Below are 16,964 nucleotides of genomic sequence, written 5' to 3'. Positions count from 1 at the left end.
TCTTGGCCACCGCAAAGCCAAGAGAGAGGGCTTTGGGGCAGGGTCTTGAGCCTCTTCTGTTTGACCCTTTGGGAGAGAGGGCTGACAACCAACTCCAACTCTCCGGATGCCATGGCCCTGAGCCCTGGCTGTACCAGACTTGAGGCCAAACTACCTCCAGTCTACAGCAATGGTTCCCAACATTTTTTGACCAGGGACCCCTTTGATCAGGAATCAAATCTCCAAGAATCTCTAGGTTAGTGGTTCTCAACCTGGGGTCTCCAGATGTTTTGGCCTACAACTCCCAGAAAGGAGAAAGAAACATGTCAAGAGGAAGGCACGTCAAGCCAACCCTGACTGGGACCTTCCATCTGGAATCCAATACCTTCACTATGGAAGAATATGCGGGTCAAGAATAGGACTCCATAGTCACCTATGTATCCACCACCAAGACACTACAATTGGAGGACCATCATACTTGGATAATGAGGGACCGCCTAAGTAAAAGTAAAGTACAACTCCCAGAAATCCCAGACAATTTACCAGCTGTTAGGATTTCTGGGAGTTGAAGGTTAAAAACATCTGGGGACCCCAGGTTGCTCTAGGTCCTCTAGAGTGGTCAGTTTCTAGTGGAAGTTGACTGTAGTCATGCTGGAGAACCTAGGAATACCTGAATAGATGTTATCTTAGGTTGAAAAAAATAGTGCAGTGCGTGTGGACCAGGGACCACTTTGACCAAGGACCACTCGCCAACATTAATACCAGAAGGGTTATGAACCAGTTTTTGGTCAACTTTAGATTCGATTTGTTATTTGGGGTGCTGATTCAGAAAATTGCACAGGATAGACCATATCAGCTCTAGTTTCTGATGCAGAACATATGCCATCCAGTAGTTGCCGTTTGCTCACCCACAGAAAACCTATGTAATAATCTAGAGCTGATGTGGTCTATCCAATGCAATTTTCTGAATCAACACCCCAAATAATCCCAGGAACAAACCTAGAAATGAAGACACCAAGAAATTGGTGAAATTGGTTGAGCTGCGTTATTATCCGTAGTAGTAACGGTGAGGCTACGGACCATATTTTAGTTTTTGTGGACCACTGGTAGTCCACAGACCACAGGTTGGGAATCACTGGTCTACAGGATAGCTGCCCCTTGAATGTACAATGGGGGTGGAATACCGGTAGATCCTATGGCTCTTTCCTTCACTCCCATGACTTGATGCTCTGGAATCTGGAATTTGGAGTTTGACCAAAAACTTGAGCCTTCCCTGCCTGAAAGGGCTGCCCAAGGCTACCACTCTCAGGAATCCATGGCAGTTTAAATGGTGCTCAGTGGCATTAATTCTGCAGTGGAGACTTGGACCCACTGACATCCATTTTAGGCATGTTTTCCTGGCTGATCCGGCCTCCTGTAGAGCTCTCCCTCCAATTTATAGGTCTTTGATGGCAAAGCAAGCAGCAAGGGGCCTGGGGGTGGTTCTTCCTTGCTCCTAGGGGGTGCTCCATTCCACCTGGGGCCCTTTCTACACTGCCCTATATCCCAGGATCTGATACTAGGTTATCTGATTGAAGTGGATTATATGAGTCTACACTGCCAGATAATCTGGGAGAAGCAGTGTAGATTCAGCCTCGATCCACTTCCAGTTTAGGAATATGAGGCCCCTTCCACACAGCGGAATAAAATCCCACATTTTCTACTTTGAACTGGAATATATGACAGTGTGGACACAGATAACCCAGTTCAAAGCAGATATTGTGGGAATTTCTGCCTTGATATTCTGAATTGTATAGCTGTGTGGAAGGTCCATAAGTCTCCACTGTCAGGAATTCCTGGGAATGTAGGTTTGGTGCTAGGGCAACAGTCTCTCCTTCTGGGACCCCCTCTCCCCCTTTGCAGTATTATTAGCCTTTCTCAGCTGATGGGCAAAGCCTTCCTCTGGCTCCTCTGCTGAACACAATGCTAACAATTGAGAGTTGAGGCTTGTTTAATTTGCAGGAGGAAGCAAAAGCTGCAACTATGTGCCAGTCGTTTTGTTGTTGTTGTTTGTAATTGTTTAACCAGGGAGTTTTGATTTGACACGTTGTTTCCATAGAGTGATTTATCGGGCTTTCAGAGAACAGTCAATTTATGGACTCGGTGGGGAGTTAAATATTTTTAATAAGGCTTTCATGTTGCTGATCTCTTCCTCCCTCCCCTGAGATTCAATAATTCAATAGCTCCGGTGGATCAAAAATGTTCAGTGCCCCCAGACATGCCCTGAATTTAATTAGTTCAACCACCGAAACCGCATCAGTTACAGAGCAGGGCCAGAGCTTGGAAGTATTTGCCCTCTATGTCCCCTCCCCCCATTTCGTTTACTACCAGGGAAAGAACAACAGTAGAACTACTATGGTGTAGACATATGGATGCACAGTAAACTTGTGGATTTCGTTACAAAATATAATCAGATTCTTTAAACAATATGTTGAACATTACAAACATTGTATCTACCACTGTAACCCTTTGGGAATGCTTCTTGCATATAATTATCCCTGCATTTGGTTATCTGAAGGCTTTGGAAGTGCAAATACAGAGTATTTAGTTTAATTTAGCCCCCCTGCCAAATAAGTTTAAATTGCCCTAGAAGGAAAATAAATTTTATAGAAACTAATCAGTTGTGTTATCTGCTGAATCAGTGGTCTGTCTTTCACTTAATTTTCAGTTTGGAACCGTCAAAGAGCCTCCTGAGTCTGCTGTAGAAAAGTTTGGAAGTGTATCTTTGGTGAAATGAGGAGGAGGAAGAAGAATGCAGAAAAAAAGATGTTACTGTAATAAACGAAAGGCCAATTTGAAATGGGAGGATATTTGTTTAAGTAATACCATTAAGCCATCATAATAGTAACATTAAGCTAGGCGTGACCTGAAAGATAAAAGTGAAATGAGAGTAGATCAATTTTGTCTGTAATTAAGCACTTTAGTGGTTCTTTGGTATTTTTTATTATAAATGCTTTCAGGAAATGGTACCTCTCCCGTGTAACCGTGAACCCAACCCATTTGCCAACATCATTGTGTGAAACATCAGTGTTGATGAAAAGCTTATAGCAGGAATCCCCTTTCTTCCCTTTCAGAAATAAAATTTGAGTCCCAAAGACAAGGTTAAGAAGAAGAAGAATAAGAAGAATAGAGGAATAAATTAAATAATATGGCAAGGGAGGATGGACAAAGCACCCTTGAATGTAGGCAGTGTTGCTAAAGGGGGGGGGGGGGGCGGAGAGACCAAATGAAGAGAAGTAGGCTTCTAATTCCATTAATTCTGCATCTGTGAAGCATTGATCCATGTCATAAACTATGTCAACTACAGTCGGAACCACTTCCCCCTGTTCTCGTTTTTAAAACTATAGCACAACTGACTTCATACAGAGTGCATTCTCTGGTACATTTTTCACAGCTGCATTGAGTGAGTTGTTGATATCAGGGCTGAACATGTTAAAACTGGGTGAGACAAAATGATAGGTGTCTGGAAATGGTAAAAGTAGTAGTTAAACCAGTAGCCTTCACTTTTCCAGTTTCATGGTACAGTGGTAAAATTACCAGCTGTAGTTGGTAATTCAGTGTATGGATGGCATCATAATGATTGCACAGCTAAGTATATTCTTTGCATCACAATTAGTACTTCAGTAACAAATGGATAGAAAAGTCTTCATGCCCTCATTTATGAAAGCGTCTCAGTTGGCAAAAGAGATGCACACAACATGAAATTGGAGAGCATCAAATCAGGCATTTACTACTGGAAGGGCCAAAGTAAATGCAACTTTTTCAAAGCATCAAGAAACAATAGGTTGGATTGTTCAGAACTTGGTTGTGGCTTTAGCCTTTAATTATATTTGGTCAGTGTCAAAACTCTTAGCAAACTTACATTTTTATAGAAGTCATGTGAAATCCTAGAGGCCAGTTATGGGATTATTTTAGAGCAGTGGTTCTCAACCTGGGGTCCCCAGATGTTTTTGGACTTCCACTCCCAGAAATCCTAACAGCTGGTAAATTGGCTGGAATTTCTGGGAGTTGTAGGCCAAAAACATCTGGAGATGAGATGTTGAGAACCACTGTTTTAGAGAATAGTGCTGAGAATGGTCAATAGAAATGTGGGTCCTTTAGGAGCATATTGGTTGCCAACCCCACCAAAACATGCATCATTTCCCTGAATATACTAGAGAGTGGAGGAGAGGTCCATATTGGCATCTCATCCTCCTTCTCTTTGCAGATTGACCAAAGAGTTTTAGGTGGTGAGATTTTTCTGGCGCTGCTGCTGCTGTTGTTGTTGGTTTGTTTTTTTGGTTTTTTTTTTGGGGGGGGGTCAGAATGTAGGTCATAAATGCAAATGCCACATCTTGACATAAAGATGTTGTTTTGCCATTTACAAAATTATAGTCTGCAACAAGAATTAAGCAGGCCTATAATTAGATTATAAGTTACATGTTATAATAGATTGAGGAAGAAGGCACATATTTTGCAAGTTATTGGATTTTAGAATATTATAGGAGAGCTACTGTGGTGTGATAGCTTGAGTATGAAGACTGATTCAAATCAATCTTCAGCCATAGAAACACACTGGATTGCCTTGGCCAACTAACATTCTCTTACCCTTGGTTGAATGCAAAGGCAAAACCTTTTTCTAAACAAATCTTGCCTTAGGGTCATCATACATCAGAAAACAACTTCAAAGCACACAATTACAATAGACAAATATGTATATTAAAAACAAAATGGGAATTACTCTTGAAAATATGGTAAAAGAATAAGACATGAGATATTTTAATATTGGTTCCTCTTCTTGGAGCTGTTGCAAGACAAAGAAAAGCAAAACTGCATAGATGTACTAGAACACTTTGCATAGAAGTCTAGTTTTGCTACTTGACATTTTGTCTCTGTAGCTGAATTCCCAGATTTCTACATACTCTAAAGTTATCTAGACAGGAAACCAGTGCAAGTAATGGAAAATGAATTGAAAGTGTTTCGGAAATCAGTCTCATGGAAAAAACACATTTTGTATAAGCATTTCCTAACTGGCCAATGACATTATTCTATGACTCCCAATTCAGCAGTAAGATAGTGATTATTATGAAGTGATTATTACTATGTGAATCTCTTACCAACAATATATATACAGTGCACATGCTTGCTAGTTTTGTTAATTTTTTACTAGAATTTAATCATCTTTCAGTATGTTGTCTGCTGTTCCTTTCATCTAGCAAAGTGCTAAAGCAGTCTCTTTACCCAAAATTTGTTCTACTTTGCTGATGAAACAGGTTAGATGCTGCCAAGGCTGGTTCTTTATTTTTCAATGAAATGTATAGAAGAAGTGTTTTTCTATACAGTTACAGTATATTCAGAAAACCAAATCAAAGCTATACTTTTACAAAGGCCTTTTCACACTTGCTGTCTCCTGATTCCTACTGTGGCAGAGGACTTTAGCAAAACATTGTGTTTGGGGTTTGGATTTACTGAAATGGAAATGGCTGTCCTATCACATTGCTTGTCGTTCCTAATCAGCTTTATGAAATATTTCTGTACAGTCAAGGAATTGGATTTCAAATATTTCAGAGTAAATTTCTCAGTTATTAATTGGTTCAATTGTCTCTGCGTATTTTTAACATATCTCCAGTTGGCTATATCCTGCTAACAATATCAGGGTTGTCTTTCTCACTCATGGATGCTCATTTGGTGGCTTTGGGCAAGTCACATTATCTCGGCCTCAAAGGAAAGGCAAAGGTAAACTGCCTCTGAGCAAATGTTACCACAAAACCCTGTGATAAGTTTGCTTTATGTTTGTCTTAAGTTGGAAATAATGAAAATCAGAAAATTTTTGAATGTTGATTTGGAAATACAACTTTTAATGTTTTCACCAAATCATCTATTTCACCTTAGAGGTCTGCTGAGTCATCAGTATAAGATGATACTAAAAACACTGCATCCATGATACTAGCTAGGATTAAAAATATATATGAAACTACTTCAGGGCAATGTTGAAAATGTAATTGAAAAGATGTATATTGCTTGCAAATGTTTTGACCAAGTATTATGCAAGTTGCAAAGGTGTGATCCATGATATCTTAGAGAATATTGGAATGCATCCATATTGCATCATACATTGGGTTGTATCCAAGTATTAGTCAAATACATGTATTTCATACCCTCTGATATTTCACAGGTGAGAATGGGGATACGTATGGGCAAGCAACATCAGTGTGGTCAAAATTGCTAAAGGTATTAATAAGGAAGAACAGATAAGCTAGGAAAGGGTGAAGCAATTTGTGTTTCCTTGAGGGAAGAACAGAACTCTTGTCTTTTCCTCTCCCATCTACTGAGTGAATTGAGTACAAACTGCAATTGCATTTTGAGCATATACTGCAGCAACTGAAGATGAAAGGGGAAAGTGAGAGGAGGTAAAAGTAAGACATTTAAAAATCAGCTAAAAATTGGGATAACAAGGATTAATTTGGATTGCCCCTGTCAAACCAGAATATTTGGCAGGTATGGGATTTCAATTTGTCTGGAATTTCAATATATCTAGACACAACTTACTTGTTATCAATGATATTCTAGTTAGATATAGTTAATTATGGATTAGTGCCATTGACAGCAGCAAAAAATGAAAGAACAATGTGCTTATATACATGGTGGAATGGAAAAGATGTTTTTGCCTGGGTACCTTTGCATTTTGCACAAGGAAAGGGGAAGATCCTGGGTAGCTGGTTTTTATGTCTTCGGAAATATAGGCCAGTTGCTGGTTTGTTCCAGAATCCTTGGTATAGCTTCTTCTTCCAAAATAAAAAAAAAACATTGAGGAGTCTGATACAGTTAGTTCATAATTCTTATCTTTATAGTAGGTTTAAAAAACAAACCTTATAGATGCATCATCTTTTCAGACGCCAGTGAAGATGGCTTCACTATCATATGCCAGTTTACAACTCTTGTATCTCCCCCCCCCCTCCATGCAGCCCTTTGCATCAAGAGTTCTAGAGAACTAAAACGCTTGTATATTATATTATTTTGTGACATTTAGGTTGGTTCCAATGTTTTCTTTGTCCTATGTACCAGTTTGCTTTTTAAAAAATAGTTATGGAAACGTAGACCCATGCCATTGGTTATTTGCTAGAAGAATAATATTCTAATTCTAATTTTAAAATGTGAATTCTAATATATAGAAATAAATTCTATTTTTAAATATAATAGAAATATATCCAGTGATTACATAAAAGTGTGTTTGGATGTATTCTAAGTTGGCAAAATTATGGAAATAGAGTGAATATAAAATACATATAAGTCAATCATTTGGGGCTGTTGTTTACAGAAGTTAAAACAGAAATGTTTGTACTGAATTTTAAAATGTCAGATGACATTTGCATCTGAAATGTGATTATTGGCACACACACATGTACTGTATGATTTAACACCACCACCCAGTTTTTTCACAATTAGGTTGAACTTTTACCATAGAACATCCCAAGAGTTTACTATTTGTAAAGGACAGATACTTTCCAGTAGATCTCTTTTGTGCATTCATGTAAGGTCTGGGACAAAAATTTGGTGATGCATTAAACACACAGTTTTATTCAAATCAATGTACATATCAGATAAATTCCTTATATCCTTTCCACCTCCATGTTCCGATCTGTCAAAGTAATTTGTGGAGAACAAGCTTAATGCATCTCCAAGATAATAACAGTAAGATTCAAGGTGACTTAGTTGACATCCATGTTAATTAATCTTGAGGTTTTGTCTAATATTTGTTTAATTCACATGCACTTTAATGAAATCCAACTTTTATGTGTCATTAATGTCACCTTGGAGTTTTCTCTCCCCAAATTATTTTGACATATCTGGGCATGGAGGTGGTTAAGATGTAGATGTTTATCTGAATCTAACACCCTCAAGTCTGACTTTAAATATAAGATATTTTCTCTCAGAAATTGCAGCCTCTTGACCAGGTAATTACTGAAAATAATGTAAGTGGATAATACTCTGATTTAAAAACATTCTTTGTATTTCAAGTTAGAAATTACTCAAAAGAAAAATGACAACAAAATGTATTTAACCTAATTTGTCATTGAAATACCATAAAGGCTACATATTCTATCTGATCTTGGAATATCAACAGGGTTACCCTAGTTAGTACTTGGATGGAAGACAATCAATGAATTCCAGGTGCTGTAGATTATATTTCAGATGAAGGAACTGACAAAACCACCTCTTGAGCATACCTTGTTTAAGAAAACCCCAAATAAATTCATGGGATCATCATAAATCAGTAGATAACTTATATAGCCACATACGCACATAATTTTCCCATTAATTTCTTTCTTTTGCCTTTATACAGTGGTGTGTATTTACACTGGAGAAAGTTTGGACAGTTAGGATTTAAATAAATGCCTGGCATTCAGAGGGCTGTTCACACAATCCTGCAAATACATTGGTAGTTTGATTCTCTCTTGTATTTTTCTGTGTTCCTAGTAAAATGATGCATGCAGACTAAGCAGCACACCCACAGGCACACAGTATTTTTCTTTCATCTCCGACTCTGGTTTTGGAAACAATATCCTTCATGTTTTTCAATACTGCTAAAGCTTTGGAAATTTCTCTTTTTTTCCTCCAAGTCAACCTTATTACCTGTACTAAATGTACTGCCAGAATTATTCATCTGGCTAGTTAATCATTTTTAAATCATAACTAAAAATTCTTCTATTTGTTTATTATTCTTTTGTTCACACCTAATTACTACCATAATAAATATTGTGGATATTTTCTGACCTTAGCCACCATTGATATCCAGTAACAATTGGTGTCCACCAAAATGGGAAGTATCCCAACTTGATAAGACATTACTACCAGAACATCCTCCAGTTCCATCTGTTATGTCCTTTCTATTTGCTTCTACCCACACTGTTCATAGATACCACCCCTCCAGTAGACATTGCAACTAAATAGAGTTTCCAGATATAGAGACAAACTACCATCTGGATACCTAATCCCAAAGATGAATAGAAATACAGCATTATCTTAACACCATAGTCCCATGAACACAACAGGTCCCTTGCACACTGCACAGTTGTAACACTATAATTTCACTTCAGTCATCACAGCTAAATCTGTGTGATCAGAATTAGCGTAAGAGCTTTCTGGCTGAGTATTCTACATATCTCTCCCTAAATTACATATTCCAGGATCCCATAGACACTTAAAGCAGAACCATAGTGCTATAACTGTGTGGTGTGAATGGATCCCTGACCTATTTAGAGTGAAACCCAATTAATACTTGGATTTGGGTTATGAAAGAATCCTGGCTGAAACACAGACAATGAGCTCACATTGCTACTGCATGTGATAGATCATAAGGCACTTTTCTTTGTTTCTTATGTTGGTTTGTGAGCTTCCCAGAAGGATATTTTTGATTCTTTGGAGAAGAGGATTACAGCAGGAGAATTGTTCTACAATTCAGAGATGATGTTTTAGTTCTAAATATCATACCTCTAAAATAAGTAAATAGGATAAATCTCTTTCAGGTCCATTGGATGGGTATAGGTTTCTGTCACAAGAGAGAAATACCTTGCTTTTAGTCTCTCAATTTAGCCTCACTAAGGAAAAGATACTGAGGACCGGAAAGGTCCAGATATACAGTTGTGAGCATACCAAGGGAAGGAAGGTTGGCACTGTTAAGACAGCAATGGGCAAGGTACTGGTTCAGTTAAAGCCAACAAAAATAATGTGGGAATGGGAAATCGTTGCAAAAAGTATGGTTTTATGAATGGTCTGTATGTAAAGTACATAAGGAGTGGGAGAGCTAATGCACATAAAAGTATTTCCTGAGATAAGTGTGTCTCTTGCTTAATTTCAGACGATCCAAAAAGTGTTTCCATGCTTCAGAAACAGCTGGGTCTTATTAAGATTTTAACATACCATCATGACAAAAGTGTCTTTGTCAGTAGGGAAAGAACATGTGCTTAAAAATATGTCTTTGAGGCTATGCCAGTAATGAAGCAATTTTTTTACAGGGAAGAAACATATTGAAACACATTTCATTTTGAACAAATTAACTTTAAATAGCTCACATTTTAAAGCTAAATACCACTACAAAAATAAAGTATACAAGTTGTATTTCCAAAATATTTGATGCTTGGTCCAGATGTGTGTATATGCATGCCTGGCTTGATTTTCTTGGATTTAGACTAGCATATTTTCCTGTGTTATTTTTAGAATAATTGATTTAACAAACCTCGGTTATTAAAGGTAAGAAGCAGAATGTATAATATTTTTCAGCTTATGGGAAATTGATGTATGTTGTAACTATACTTGTATTACTGTTGAATACCCTGTGCAATTCACATAATAAGGAAAACACCCCAATACACATTTAATTTGTTGATTGATTGAATTTACACCTGCTTTCTCTCAAGATGGGATTCAAAGCAACATGTGCATTCACACATAAACACAACAACCTCTTCAAGAGGGCAAGTATGGTAGAAAAACAGGTTCCTTGCATGAGACATAATTTTAAAATGCAATCATCAAATAAAATTCTCAGAGAATATATGTTTAAAGTCTAGGTTCTAACCTTGTAAACCTGGTTGAAATTCTGGGCCTGAGTGTTTGATCTTAATATTGTCTTAGATAAGTGTCACTGTGAATTAGCTTTGTTTATTTATTTCTACATATAAAAACTGAACCTATATTTGTTATGCAGTTGAGAGGATTCCTTATAAGAATCTGAAGAATTGACCTGTAAAGCCTTAAGGACTAAAATTCAAAACATTAATTTTGAATTACAATAAAGTAGAGTCTCACTTATGCAAGCTTCACTTATCCAATGTTCTGTATTATCCAACGCAATCTGCCTTTTAGTAGTCAATGTTTTTGTAGTAAATGTTGCAATGTTTTGGTGCTAAATTTGTAAATACAGTAATTACTATATAACATTACTGTGTATTGAACTGCTTTTTCTGTCAATTTGTTGTAAAACATGAAGTTTTGGTGCTTAATTTGTAAAATCATAATGTAATTTTATGTTTAATAGGCATTTTTCTTAATCCCTCCTTATTATTCAACATTTTTGCTTATCCAATGTTCTACCGTCCTGTTTATGTTGGATAAGTGAGACTCTACTGTAATTAAGAAGAAATCAATAATAGGTCCTTCAGCTGTGGCTCAAATGTGTCTTCTTGGCTTTGTGTTGTGAGTGACATGTACATACCAGAGCTTCAAACTCTGTGTCATCTGTCAGCCTGTTTACCAATGTTTTAGGCAAGTTGTCTTTTTTCAAAAAAGCATTTCCAAAGTGCTACATACAATGCTTATCCATGTATGCATCAATTTTTTCAACCCAGCAATAAGGAAGGAATGGATTTTTAATTGTGCAAAACTACTCTGAAAGGTTCTGTGATATCCTGGGCATTGGCAGCCAATTATTTCTAGCGTTTTCCTTTTTATTATTATTAAATATTATTTTTTCTTTATATCCCGCCTTCTCTCACCATATGGAGACTCAAAGCGGCCCACAATTAAAAGTATTACAATATTACATTATTAAAATATAAAATATAGAAATATTAAAACAGTATTAAACATCATTAATATTAAAAACAATTCAAGTTAAAACCATAAAAGCATATAAAACCTCAGCACTCCCTGAATTGATCTTAAAATCCTTCATCTTTAAATGCCTGCCTGAATAAAAAGGTTTCAGCCTGCTGCCGTAAGGATAGCAAGGAGGAGGCCATTCTAGTTTCCCTGGGCAAGGAGTTCCAGAGTCAAGGGGCAGCCACCGAGAAGGAAGCCCCGCTCTCTCGTTCCCACCAACCAAGCTTGAGATGAAGGTGGGACTGAGAGAAGGGCCTTTCCTGAAAATCTCAGGTACAAGCGGATGCATTCAGTCAAATAGCCTGGACCTGAATCATCTAGGGCTTTAAAGGTCATACCAGCACTTTGAATTGTGCCTGGAAACAGACTGGCAGCTAGTGGAGCTGCTGCAATGGGGGGACTGTCCGCTCCCTGTAGCCAACCCCAGTGCGCAACCTGGCTGCAGCTCTTTGGACCAGCTGAAATTTCTGAGCACTCTTCAGAGGCAGCCCCATGTAAAGCGTATTACAGTAATCCAGACGGGATGTAACTAAGGCTTCTTAAGGAATAGGCACAGTTGGCACACATGTTTTAATTGTGCAAAGGCCCTCCTGGCCACCTCTGACACATGGGCCTCCAGGTTCAGAGCCAGGTCCAGGAGGACCCCCATACTGCAGACCTGTGTCTTCAGGGGGAGTGTAACCCCACCCAGCACAGGCTGGAACCCTTTTCCCTGGTCTGCTTTCCAACTGTCAAGAAGCACCTCTTGTCTTGTCTGGATGACATTTCAATTTGTTTGCCCTCATCTAGTCAATTATTGATGACACACACTGGTTTAGGATCAGAACAGCTTATTTGGCTTTGGGTGGAAAGGAATAGTAGAATTGGGTGTCATCCGCATATAGGTGGCATCATACTCCAAAACACTCCCAAACCTTATTTAGAAAGGGAAGGTTGGACACTGGCCAATAATTATCCATTATAGAGGGGTTGAGGGATGGCTTCTTAAATATAGGCCTCACAACTGCCTCCTTTAGGCAAGTTGGAACTTTGCCTTGTTCCAAGGAGGCATTGACCACTCCCTTCACCCACCCTGCCAGTACCCCTCTGGCCTATTTGATCAGCCAGGAAGAGCAAGGATCTAGAATACATGCGGTAGCCCTCCATCTCCACGGATCCTGTCCATGTCCTCATTGAAAGGTATCAATTAACACTGAACAAGCAGGAGCCAAAGGTACATTCATCGGAACTGTATCAATAACAGCATCCAAGTCGGAATGGATCTGAGCAACTTTATCTGTAAAGTGCCATGAAAATTCATCACAGTGAGCTGCTAGATGGTCAGGGATTTCTCCGTGAGGACCAATATGTAATAGCCCTCTGACCACTCAAAACAGCTCAGCTGGACGGTTCCTTGCAAATGCAATGGTAGTAAGGAATGATTTCTCTGCTGCCTCCATTGCTACAGAGGAGTTTTCAAATATGCTGTAGCCCATGCTTAATCGGATTTGCTTCGAGTTCTCCACCAACGTTGCTCTAGTTTTCATCTCACTTGCTTCATCATCGCCAACTCCTTGAAAAACCAAGGAGCTGATTTGGCTCTGCTCCATGAGAGGGGATGTTCAGCAGTGATTGTGTCCACCACCCTGGCAATTTCCCCATTCCAGAGTTCAGCCAGAGCTTTGACAGAATCACCTACAGAGGTGATTGTGCAAAGCTATAGAAATCTCTGTCTCCCCAAAGTTTCTTTGAAGAGCAAAAGTAACTTTAATTGAATACAATAAAAGTGTTTCAATCCAATGCTGCAGGGTTTGTCTCAAGATACTGCCAATATAGAGCAACAGTGACCCAGAAGCAATGTGGTGCACTCAAAAGGTACTTGAACTTGGACAGCAGGGAAGCAAGATGATGTGTAGAGTACCTCATAAACTGACAGGCTTTCAGACTAGGAGCAGGTTCAAAAATGGTTTGCACAAGGGATGGATATAACCATTGAGGAATAGTTGTTTGAGTTCAGAAGTAATTACCATATCCAATAGCATTCATCTGCAAGAGCCAGTGTGATGAAATAGTTCACATGTTACAGCAGGACTTTGGGAGACCAGGACTTGAATAAACACTTGGCCATGGAAACCCAGTGGGTGACACTGGGCAATTCACACACACACACACACACACACAGCCACAAAACAAGACAATGGCAAACTTTTTTTAAACAAATCTTGCCAAGAAGATCCTCTGATAGAGTCACTGTAAGTTGGGGATGACTTGAAGGTAGGCAACAACAACATTCCCTGTCTTTATCAACTTTATACTCTTTTATTTGACTTGGATGCTAATCAAGTGTTGTCCTGGAATTTAGGTAAACTTCAGATTCTGTTTCATTCTTTATAACTTTACCTTTGTAACTTGTCCTTCTGAAGGTTTACAGGGAACTTAGGGATGTGCTTTTTAATGTAGTTTGCCCAGAAAACCACATGGATAAAAATAAATACCCATTTATTTTTGATAGACACAAATTGAAAAGCCCACCCCCATGTGCAACATCCCTTACACCTGCTTCTCTAAAATTTGGCAGGCTTCATCCTCTCAAAAGATACTATTCTGGTTACAGATTTCCTTGAGTTTTAACAAAAAAGAAAGTTGGAGTGTTTGGTTTTTTTAAAAAAAATAATAATAATAATAACAAAAACACTCACACCCTATTATAATCAATGGGGGGGGGGATATGAAGCTTCAGTTTCCTGAAGCAAGATTCTGTTTTGGCCTCAAAGTAGAGTTCAAAGTAATCTTCGGAGGGCAATGGTTCTAAAGCAGTCTTATTTTTCTCTAGGATGTTTTTCTTTGGGGATTTATTTCCATATTACCACAGCATCGCATGGAAGCTGGATTGCAAAGCATTTTTTCCTGTTATACCACAAGTACAGACTTCTATGTGCATATAAAAATAGTATAAATGTGATATATTAACCTTGCTTAGCAAAGCACTTTCTCAAGATATATAAAATAAATCAAGAACAGGAAAGGAAAGAGACCACACTGTGGTTCCTCACTATATAAACTCTGCCATTTGTGAAAGAATGGGAAACACACTAACAGACAAAGCTATAGTCCAGAGTCCCAGAGTCTGCTGATGTAAAATTTGGCAGCAGCAGCAGAAGCCATGTTTTAAAGTAACCTAAGGCTCTCCATTTATTTATTTATTGCTACAACACTTGTGATCTATGATCATAAGCCACGTTAACTGTGGTTACTGGGGGTTGTAGTCCGAAATATATGAGACTCATTTGTCTGTTGCTCATGTAGAGGTTTCCAGAACATGAAGGTAAACACAAGAAAGTAACTTTTGATTAAGAAAATGTAATGAACCCAAGATCTTTTTCTAATAACCCTGAAAGATTTTCAGGTTGGCAAATTTTTAGTAAAGGTTTTCACTATTGTAGCTTCACAGCAGAGGTGTTTATGCGTTGATGAAGATTGTGCTGCAGAATGAGATTTAAATATATGTTCTTTTCAAAGTATGCATATGGGTGTGGTAGCAATTAACATTCGTAGGTCTCATTGTAGCTGCCTCTTGCTGACTCAGGCAACTTCATGTAATTCTGCCTGTCCTGCTGCCCAGACTACTGTAGTGGTGTTGAGCATTTGCAGTTTCAAAATCTCTGATTTAATTTTGAAAGCTTGGACGTTGACTTTGTTGATGTTTATAGGTGGCCTAATAAAGATATTAACACAACAAGGACTTTGGAATTTGACTTATGGTCAACATTATTATCTCTGCACCTCTGCATGTACAGGAATATTTTTTCTTTACCTGCTGCTTTTGACTTGGAGATGGCAGTAGTTTGTGATTTGGGTGAGAATAAGATGACAGAGCAGGGTAAGGACAATGTGTTTACCTTTGTCTTCATGTCCAGCATTACATTAGTCATAGGTAGTTCTTGACTCACATTTGGAAACTGAGGGTCCTTCCATGAAGCTGTGCTGAGTGCTTAGTTCAAATCAAGCCACTGTAACATGCTCCTCTGCTGGCAAGAAGAGTGAGATGTTAAATTCCATTTACTTGAGAAAGCAGGCTGTTTAGACTCATCAGCAGGCACTTTGGCAGTGATGAAGCAATATGGGCACAGAAGATCATAAAGGAAGAACACACCAGATCCAATGCTGAAAAGGCCTATAAATTGGCAAGACATAAAGCTTTTATTAGCACGCTGATATCCCTAATTGATATAAACACAATGCTTTGCGGCATCTCCAGTACTTGGAAGATACGCATCTAAATAATATTTAAATGGATATTCACAGTTTAAAGCTCACAGGAGGCCAATTGTGCTTGGCTTAATTAAATGAGCTGAACCCCCTGATAACTGCATTATTGCTCCTAAATAGAGTAGTTATTGTGCACAAACCTTTTTCTGCTCAGCTGGGACAATAAAAATCCAGACCATAGTACAGTGGATTTAATGCTTGGGCAGAAACAATAACTATAATGACAGCTGCTATATAACTAACTACTACAAAATCACTCATTGGATTGGGTCACTGTGGTGGATTGTAAGTAGTATTGAGGACTGCAAATGATACTGAATAAATAACTTTTTGCACACTAGGTACAGCTATAATTCTGGGTAAATATTGAGTATGTATTTCTTTCTGCACGGGGTGGAGAACTGTAAGAAAGGACTGTTTCCCTTTTCTTTTCCTTTTTGGCTTCCAGGTTATCTTGAAGCCAGACTAGAGAATGAAGTAAGCAAACTATCTCAGCATAGATATCTTAACAGTGGAATCTTAGCCATGTTACTCAGAAGTATGTCTTTCTCCTAGATAAGTGAATCACAATCTAAAAACATTTGAAGAAAAATGTGTTTTGCCCAAATTCATATAAGGAAGGCACTAAGCCTTCTAGTGAGTCTTGTATCCTTGTTAGGTATCTTGTCTTGCCTCCTTAAGGGTACAATGCACACAAATGACTTCACTCCAGTTGTAGGACATGTGATAAGAGCTCTGTAAGTCCAAAGCATCCATTGGGCTGTAATGGATGCCTTAATAACTGTGCAGAGAAAGGAGTTGTACTTTGTTAAGGACTAAGAACAGAACCACTTACCAGCAGTAGTACTGAATGAGGTGGCAAGCTCCACCAATATGCTTGCCTTGTAATATTCCCCTCATTATTAAATACTCCTTGTTGGCACATCCATGATTCTAGGGTGTGTCTCATTCAGCATGCCCACTTTCCTATTCTAAACTGAGCTTCAATTCTAAATGGCAATATTGATCTGTCATGTCTTTTAGGTCTGTGAGCTTAGATAGCTATACTTTTAAAAAATGCTGCCAGGATTACAACCAGCCCACTATATTTACAGATTCTGCATCAACAGGTTCAACTA

The 16,964-nt window shown here is 38.4% G+C and overlaps 1 protein-coding gene across 4 annotated transcripts in view; it reads left to right on the top strand.

Moving 5' to 3' along the window:
• sash1 (SAM and SH3 domain containing 1) overlaps positions 1-16,964 on the top strand; it is a 713,255-nt gene that overhangs the window by 554,395 nt on the left and 141,896 nt on the right. The window lies entirely within an intron of this gene.

Source organism: Anolis carolinensis, chromosome 1 (assembly GCF_035594765.1).
Source record: "Anolis carolinensis isolate JA03-04 chromosome 1, rAnoCar3.1.pri, whole genome shotgun sequence".
In the NCBI taxonomy this organism is placed as follows: domain Eukaryota; kingdom Metazoa; phylum Chordata; class Lepidosauria; order Squamata; family Dactyloidae; genus Anolis; species Anolis carolinensis.
The sequence above is the reverse complement of the archived record's forward strand: the minus strand, read 5'-3'. Positions and strand labels throughout refer to the sequence as shown.